The sequence below is a fragment of the Dermacentor albipictus genome, unplaced genomic scaffold (genome assembly GCF_038994185.2).
Source record: "Dermacentor albipictus isolate Rhodes 1998 colony unplaced genomic scaffold, USDA_Dalb.pri_finalv2 scaffold_16, whole genome shotgun sequence".
NCBI classification, from domain to species: domain Eukaryota; kingdom Metazoa; phylum Arthropoda; class Arachnida; order Ixodida; family Ixodidae; genus Dermacentor; species Dermacentor albipictus.
Genome location: NW_027225570.1, coordinates 13547075 through 13556474, shown reverse-complemented (window position 1 = coordinate 13556474; position 9400 = coordinate 13547075). Strand labels below are relative to the sequence as shown.

Sequence of the window (9400 nt, the reverse complement as noted above, 5' to 3'; positions counted from 1 at the left end):
AGGTTTGGTGCGTTTTTAGAGCACGCTTATGCTTTCGCGCGTTGAAAGACACATAATTCATTCGTGTCCTGGGTGAGCGCCCCAGGAGTGTCATTTGTTACTCCCTCCTGGGAGTCTGCGCGGCTTCCCATACAAAAATGCATACTTACTTTCTTTAGACTTTTTTCCAACTTTCGATCAACTTTATTAACATCCTACGTACTTTTACTTCCTATTAACGCTTGTTACAAGAAAGTTTGTATTTACTTTCGTTTGAAGAAAGTTTGTTAAAGGAAAGTTTAAAGGAAGTTGGTAGGCTTTGTATTTACTTTGGTTTGAAGAAAGTTTGTTAAAAGAAAGTTTAAAGGAAGTTGGTAGGCTTTGTATTTACTTTTATTTGAAGAAAGTTTGTTAAAAGAAAGTTTAAAGGAAGTTGGTAGGCTCTGTTCTAACTTTCGTTTGAAGAAAGTTTGTTGAAAGAAAGTTTTAAAAAAGTTGGTAGGCTCTGTTTTTACTTTTGTTTGAAGACAGTTTGTTAAAAGAAAGTTTTTAAAAAGTTGGTAGGCAGTGTTTTTACTTTTTTTGAAGAAAATTTGTTACAAGAAAGTTTTAGAAAAGTTGGTAGGCTCTTTTCATACTTTCGTTTAAGGAAAATTATACCGGTCAATTGTATTTGCTTAATTCATTTGTTCATTTAATAATGCGATAAAGAAGCATAATATGCAAATGAATTGGTAATACAATAATTAGTACGATTGCCAGAGTGTCACAGTGATAATTCATTCTTGCAGTTTGAATTAAAAAAGCAATAATAGGAGACAAAATAATTTTTTGCTGCGTATGGACATATAATCAGCGGAAGCAAAAGTAAAATATCTTTGCCTACACCGGCGAAATTGTCTATTTAGGGAGTTTCTTCTACTTCAAAAAAAAAGTACTCTTATACATTTGGAGTCCCTTTACGTCTCCCTGTGAGGCAGAGACACTACCTCTGCTCCATCTAAAACAGTGGCCCTATTGGACTTCTTGACGTATTGTAAGGCTGTTTACTTTAGTACGCGACGCTTTCTTGCCCTTTTCCCTTTCGACAGGGTGGGTAGCTAAATTCTTCAACGAAACCACGCAAACGCAGAGGACGCCGCGTTTTTTAGTAGTTCGCACGTACATATGACTCGGAGTTGTCACCATTGTCGCAGTGTTGCGGCGTGGACATGAAATCCAGAAGTCGTTCAGACGCGCTCAAACGGACCCCGAGTTCGAAGCCTACCGCTGATTCGTATTATCGCACCGATAACAAATATGAGGCGATTTGTGCGCTTCCACTTTCCCTATTGTACTAAAAAGAGTTGTGAGGCTCAAATAGACACATTTTAGCGTTCGCCAACTACCCGCGCCGAGATCGGTCGCCACCGAAGCTTAGGCACAGCGTATACCTCCGAGTCCGTTTGCACGCTATCGGCGCGTCTAGGCTCAGGAATCAAGGAGTCTAACAAGGATAAATGACTCTTTATTTTTGTATTTTGCATCGGTGTTCTTAAATAAACCATTTTTTCATGTTTACAGTGCCAGCACAAGCGATCAGCGGCGATGCTACGCGTCATAAACACAGGTATATGTGCTGTCGCCGAAGGCTCCCAGCACTAGCCTGCGCTTCTCTGACGAAGATATATGACTAGGCAGACGTGTCGACTGGAAGGCATGTTGAATAGGACAGCAGATTTGCCTTTGTGGTACAGGTGTGAGCTTTAGTTGCTGGGCGATAGCGCATCTATCGCACTACCATGTCTGTGCAAAATGCATCTCTGGAAAACTAAAACTGCTTCTCGAGTTTAACTTTACAAACTATCCCTGTATTTCATAGTGTTGGCGTGGCGCAGCGGCAGAGTACCGGGGTTGTGAGCGGTAGGACGGAGGTTCGAATCCATGCTAGAGCACTTTTATTTTTACGTTTTTTTTTCTATTGCACTATAGCCCTCTCTGTTGCTTTCTGCCTTTGAAAATATACATGGGATGCCCAGGCACCACGTATTTAACACGCTAGAGCTGTTTTTCGACGCCAGCGCCCCAGCATACAGAGCGCGGCACTGGGCCCATAATACGGCGCTGCACTGGACACTGGAAGCGTGTATACGGGCTGTGATAATGAATGTGCGCTCGGTAGGTGTCAAAGAAGCCAGCAGGCAGTCCACCATTGCAAGGAAACGGACCTGCACGGACGGCGCGTTGATAGGCTCGTGTTCGCCAACTAAACTTCGCTCATGGTTCGGCTTAAGTCCGTGTATATGCTTTATAAATAGGCAAGCTTACTCACATACTGTAAGCCCACCAAATGGGGCCTAAATGCCTGCCCTCCTCCCAGCTGCGGCTTCCCTTGAGTAACAAAATCCGATCTCGAAGGCGGTGCTTTTGAAAGCCGCATGCGCCTAAAGCGGTTGGGAATCTTGGAGGCAATATCCACTTCGTTTTTTTTCTGATATACATTTCCTCAAACTTCGTAACACAAAGTGCATACTTTTACAAATTACACACCTTTTGAACCCATCAAATTCGTTAAGTGGGCTCTACCGATTCTTATTAGGAAAAAACACGCAATTTTCTAATTTATGATACATTTTTCAAAGAACCGCAGTGTGGCGCTACCGCAGTATTTGTTCGGTTCACAGACCACGTTAGTTGAACGAAGTGCCCGTTGCTGTAAAACGGTAGTGGAATTATGTGTTACAAGTGCCTAGACAAAATGTGCACCTTGTCGTGTGCATTAACCATCGCAAAACCTTCCGGACTCGTGTAACGACATTAGTTCGCCGTGTGTTTCGTGCGATCCACCAGTGTCGACCGTGAGTGTCCTACTGCAGCCCCCGTCCGAGCTTCCTTTGTTCTGCGGAACTGCCCGCCCGCGCTCTCGTGAAAAGTCTGGTACTGGGGCTTCGAATCATAGTGTATGGAAGGCTTTGTTGAAGATGGTGATTTTGCGGAGCTGGAGTTCATGGCAAGTTCTACAGTGCTTGCGCCAGAAAAACGTCGGCGCCGCGGTACGTGAGGAGCGTTTGCCGACTACGTCTTGAAAAGGTAAGCAAGTTTGGCGCTTGCGCGAATTCTTGAAGCTTATGGTTTATGTAGTGAGAGTCCTGTAACTAGCCAGAGCAGAGCATTTTCTGATGGCAGGTTGCTCATGTTGCTGTGTTCATTTAGCTAGCAATTTCACGAAAGCTTCGTCTGATGTTGCAGCGTGCTAGTACTCTTCTGTGAAGTATATGCTACCCGCCTTGATTGCTATGACTGAATAGGCACACAATTAAGAAAGCACTGAAAGTTGCTGTTTGCTCGGTAGTTTCCTGGCAAGAAATTTTTCGTTATGTCGGCCTTCCCGCAATAATAGTACATGTGTAATGTATACGTCGATGTGTGATGGGCTTCGCGCTTTGGCACACGATAGCCAAGTTCGACGATTGAGCAGATATAGCCTTGTATGAAGATTTTTGTACGTATGCAGTTGGGTTTGAAGGTCTGCGTCGCGAGAACCTGCCTGTATCCTTTATGTTCTTGAGTGTCTTCGCGAATGTGTCTGTGATCCAGAGCAGATATCGGCCGATAATACAATAACAAGGTTTCTTTTTAATCGAGACGCTGACCTTCTTTATATATATATCTATACATATATATATATATATATATATATATATATATATATATATATATATATATATATATATATATGTGTGTGTGTGTGTGTGTGTGTGTGTGTGTGTGTGTGTGTGTGTGTGTGTACAGAACTGAATGTCAGCTCTTGGCAATCGTAGGTTGCGGCTGGTGCGTAATAAAGTACTGCGATTTTGTAGCGATGCTTACCGCTCGATTCTATGCCAATCTTGTCGCCCACTGCTAACGGCCGGCTAACAAGGGCCGAGGCGTCGGTCAGACCACTAACGAATAGCGAAAACAATAGCATCGCTACGAAATCACGGCCTATCTTTCAGAATGCTTCTCATGTGCTCAATATTTTTTTGTCTTAATCCAATGCTCTGTGTTTTACAATATATTCGAGTTTTGTTGATGATCGTCCTAGTAGTCTGTTGTTGCTGCTGATTTCGTTCCTTCCTGAAATTTCACTTGTTAGAAAATAGCAATGTAAACCTCCTGAGATATAACGGAGAGATTTGTACAACCAGACATAGATTGATGCCGCTGGCTATGTGAGGCACTTTTTGCAATTCCACATGACACTGGTAAATCACAAATTTCCTCCTTCACAGTACAATCGACAATCATTTCTTACTGTTGAAGGCTATGCGGATTCTGGAGGCATCCCTACACCCCGCAGGAACCTGCTGCACTGCTGAAAGCTGGGAAGCACGACGATAAAGCACCTGATCTGCATGCTTTCACAAAGGTACGTATAAAATTGTCACTACCTTGTGAGTTGTAGGATAGGTTTGTGCAATATGCAATCATTTTACTGTATGTGCCATTTTCGAGATTTCTAGTAGCAGATCACTTGAATTTCATCTTTTGGTTATCTGGAGTGCCCTCAGTTTAATAATCTTACCAAAGTAGCCTCCTCTGAGTTGCATATAATTGGGGCGGGGGGGCTTACGTAATTATGCGTGACATACTCCATACAGACTCTATAATTATCTGGCCAAATTGCCTTTATAAGAACCTCGTTGAGTTGCATGGGGTGGTCCAGAAGTGTATAATTTTTATCTTTTCATTATGCAGTCTTATGGAGTTAAATTCTCACACTATTGCCTGTGTGCCTATATACTTCCCTCCAATCGGTCACACTTATGTATTGCATGCCATACTGCACCTCCTAAATACATTTGCATAAAACAATATGTTTTCTTGCTTCATTAGGTAGCTGCTGAATTCCTAGTCAGTATGAGTGTTCAATTCTTCAAACTTGTAACAAATCATTAACCTTTTATTGTTAGAAGCTCACAATGAGTCCCAAGTGCAGGTTCGTTTCAGGCTGGAAGCTGGTCTCCTTTATACATTACCGAAATTTGAGTTGGTAACATGGTATAGGAAACTGCTGAATCATATAACAACCAGCCCAGTGCAGTAGTTGCAAACGTTACCATGACAGCACAGCTCAATGCTGACAATTCACTGTTACATTGCCATAATTTTTCCCCATTTCTTTTCCCTTTTTCATTTGGCATGGGATAAAGCTTGTTCTCTGCAATTACTTATGTGTAAGGCAAAGACTTAATTTTACTTTCCCTTGGATTTACCAAGATGTCGCAAGGAGGCTTGCTTCAAGCTCAAGCTGCCCTGCACTTAATTGTTGAACTATTTACTTTTTGATATAGTGCAATTATTTGTTGCACGTCTTATCAAATTGAGGTTTCATACTGTGAATAATGCACTCTAGAGCACCTAGAAAAATGTGTTCTGTTACCCACATACATGGTTTAGGCAAAAAGTACCTTAATGTTTTCGCACAAAAGTTCTATCATTGAGAGTTTGATGGAAGCTTGTCTGGTCGCGGCGGAACATCACAAAGAGTGACATCTACTAATCAAATAAAACTTTAAAAGCTAGACAGTTTGGCGTGTATTCGGAAGCCTTATTCTCAATGAGGCAAAAAAGTAGAAGTGCCTACTTAGTAGGTTTTAGCATGTGACGCATGCATCGTGCATAACACGGAGAGGGTTCCATGGTTTCGATAAGTGTGTGTCCTGTTGATTGTATCTCTAGGGACCTCACAAGTACAGGTGTGGCTTCCAGTTTCTTTCCTGGCCATTTGCACTTGAGTTCATACAGTCACTGTTGTGCTTAATCATTGCTGTGTGCTCTGTCAAAGCATTTGATGCCACGAGTTGCCATTTGCTTCAAGCAAAGTTCTTTTCAGTTGCATGTCTGCCAAAGTTCAATCTAGCTGAGAAAATACAAATTTACATGCACATTATACTTTTGAGTATAGGGCAAGTAATTGTGGAACCTTGCTGTAAATGTACATATAGATTTCTTTCATTATGCATACTGTGCATTTAATTTTTTCAATCTACAAGCAATAACATGTAGAATTTGGCAATTACTGTTATTGAAATTTGTTCATAACTCTATTCAATATGGAGCATTTCTGCTAAATACTTGTTCAGCAGTAATCTGTCAAATAGAACGTAGAATACTCTTTGTAAGACGCTGTGGTTATGGACATTCATGAGCTAATAAGTATGCCACTGACCAGGCGACACAAGTAAAGAAAGTAATCGTCTTGCCCTACCTACATGAGATTAGTGACAATCTGAAAAAGCTCAGGAAATGTGTCGGTGTAGATATCGGTTTCCCTGCTCCTTCAAAGCTGTCTAGTTTGTGAACGAGGGTAAATGCGGATACGCGCAAGCCACGTGGGTGCAACAAGACCCACCGAAAACCATTTGTTTCTTGTGCTGAAGGGGCGGTTTACTGCGTCCCTTTCGGCTGTGGCAAAGAGTATGTGGGAAGGACAAGTAGATGCATCAACAAGCGATTACGTGAGCACACAAACAGCGTTGAGAAACTAGCCCTACCTGGCAACCGGACATTTTACCTTGCCGGACATTTCGCACGCTGCAGATGCAAGCCCTCTGTTTTATCGCATTCAATCGCAGGCCAGACACTTGACCAGTTCACCAGAGAAATAGTAGAAGCTGCAAAAATTAGGAATAGGAATTGTGTTAGTTGCCCATCAGTCTCCTTATTGGAGAAAGAAATGTTTTTGTCACATTAGCTGTCTGTGTGAGTTCACCTTGCTGGGTTGATTTGTTTGTGTCTTTCTTCTCCCATCCTTTTCTGTGCAGTGATATTATATCTGCTCTCATGCAGTAAACCCTCAGTTGATAGGTAGCACTGTGTCCCATTTCTTTCGTCCATGTGCTCCTGCGCTACTGTGTAAATAACCAGTGTCAGAAATTGTTGAGGTAGAATGGGGCATTGCAGCAGTAATCACTAGGAACAGCATCACCAGCAAGTGAATTGCGTTAAGAATTGGCTGGAGTAGTCAGATCAACATGTGCACCTTCAACCAAGGCACAATTCATTTGTTCACAGTGTGGTTTTCTTTTTTGCAGACCCCTCAAGGATGGTAAGGAGGTTGAAACACATCCTTGATAAAACAAGTGGTGCCGGTGGTGCTGAGCCCGTCGCAGTCATGTCAGCACCAAAAGTAAGAAGCTGATGTGATTTCTTGGGGCAGACTTGTGGGGAGGCAATTGACCCATGGCAATTACGATATAGCAAAAGCTTAAAAGGTCAATCAACAGCATATATTAGCTTTCTTCTGTCAATTTATCTTATTAGAACTATTCTTATTTAGCAGAACATGCACAAAACCTTGCTTTTCATTTATTAGGAAAGCCTTCTGCATGGAGCAGCTACCGAAAACTCTCACATGTTGTATACTCTTAAGTGTAGTGCAATTGTTGATGTGGAACATTCTTGTAAAATACACATAGCCTTCATTTGTAATGCACCATGCGCATTTAATTCCTGTCTGCCTTTGTTCCTTCCCCAGTGTAAGGTAGCAAACTGAATATCTGTCTTCCAGTTAGCCTGCCTTCCTTTCACATCTCATTTCTCTCCAGTGTACTAGCCAGAATATATATAGAATTTGGCAAATTTTCCTGAAATTTGTCCATGACTTTATTCAATAGGAAGAATTTGTTCCAAGGACCTGTTCAGAAGTTATCCATAAAATACAGTGCAGTATACTATTTGTAAGACACTATTAAGATGGATATTCTATAGCCCAGCAGCCCGCACAGCTAGGTCTAGTGCGAATCACTTCAATTTTCTTAAATGTAAAATCATTTTAACAATAAAGACTATTAAAGGATCTTTCATGTTTGCCTTTAAAGGTGGGCGTAATGCTTAAGTGATGTCACCACATTTATTGGCAGTTAGTGTAGCTCTGGTTGTCCTAAACTTCGAATATCCCTACTGCAACTGATTCATGGCTACTTTGCTTCTTTTAGGTTAGTTCTCACAACTGTACAGTTCCTACATATAACAGTTCATGTTCTGTGCAGCAGTGCTAGTACTACTTCAACAATTCCATTACATTGATTGCAGGTGCAGTAAATTCTGCTTCTATAAAAATATGGAGCTACTTCATTTTTTAACCAAGTAGCACGACTTCTGAGTATGTGGGATAGCGCAGACAACTAAAATGCTTGCTTTAATTCGTAATTTGAAGTTAAAATCTTGTGGATCTCTTCTTTGTGCCGTTCTGCCCAGATACATTAACACAGACGTAAGGCTGAACTAACTCTTTACTTTTTCTCTTCCCTTAGGCTACACAGCAAGGCACTTCGACACTGCGGAGATCAAAACATGTCATAGATGCTTGCGTGCAGGTTTTGAAATGTGGTAAATAAAGGTTAGTTGTCAAAAATATTGGAGTGTTTTTTTCATAGGCAAATACATTTAGATATACTACCCATGTTGAAGGTCACATTGGAACAGCACCAGAATCTATTAAAAATGCCAGAGAAATTTGCCTAAATGTCACCAGCACATTTAAAGCATACTTAAATAGTTGCTAGAAAGTTTCTAGGGTGAGCAACAGAAAGTTGGTAGAACGTTACTTGGCCGTTTCTAGGTCTAGTTATAAAAAGTAGCTAGGATGTTTCTAGATAAAGCAATAGAAAGTTAGCAGATTGTTACTAAAAGGTTTCTAGATCGTGTAACAGAAAGTTAGTAGGAAGTTACTAAAATGTTTCTAGATCGAGCAACAGAAAGTTACCAAAATGTTTCTAAGAAGTATGAAAATAGTCGATAAATCCTGCTTTTAGTGTCTAAAGGATGTTCATTCGTTGTCTAAAGAAAGTTTGTAAAAGGGGTTTCAATTCAATATCGGTGGTCAATAGTCGATAGGATGTTGGTATGAAGTATATAAGAAGGTTGAAAACGTTCTAAAGAAATTCAATAGACTGTTGGTAGGTTCTAGTAACATTTGTCTAAAGAAAGTTTATTGAAGGTTACTAGAAAGTTTTGTAAGGGTTCTGCCCGACAGAGCAATCGTTTTCGCATTTGCGGCCAAGCAGGACGGCCCTTGATTGCTGCTCTTTGCATATTCAGTGGCTCTTCGAGAACAAAACAATGTGCTTCTTTGCTATAGTTATATTTACGGGATACAACGAAGCACTTTTGCGCAGTATATTGAAAGGAGAAATACGCCCAAATTGTGTCCCTCGAAGAAGACGTAAGCTTCTCCTTCTGCAGCCACATATTTCTTACTTCGCAAGTAATCTCGGTGCTATAATTTCAGTGTTAACGTCAAGATAACGAGAAGTTAATGCTATCGCGCCATTGGCTTACTAAGCACACTACCCTTCAGTGTACTATGGGATAAGAGGTACCTTATTGCAGACCATGATTGAGACCATGGAACGTAATGATGAGACGTTATTGAGACCATGGAACGTAAGTGCTC

General features: G+C 41.2%; 1 long non-coding RNA gene across 1 annotated transcript; it reads left to right on the top strand.

Moving 5' to 3' along the window:
- The first annotated feature begins 2706 nt into the window (after window positions 1-2706).
- Window positions 2707-8355, top strand: LOC135921758 (uncharacterized). The gene is made up of 4 exons (XR_010570609.1): window positions 2707-3048; window positions 4264-4369; window positions 7038-7132; window positions 8259-8355. It is a non-coding gene; the product is annotated as an uncharacterized lncRNA (long non-coding RNA).
- The last annotated feature ends 1045 nt before the right edge of the window (window positions 8356-9400 follow it).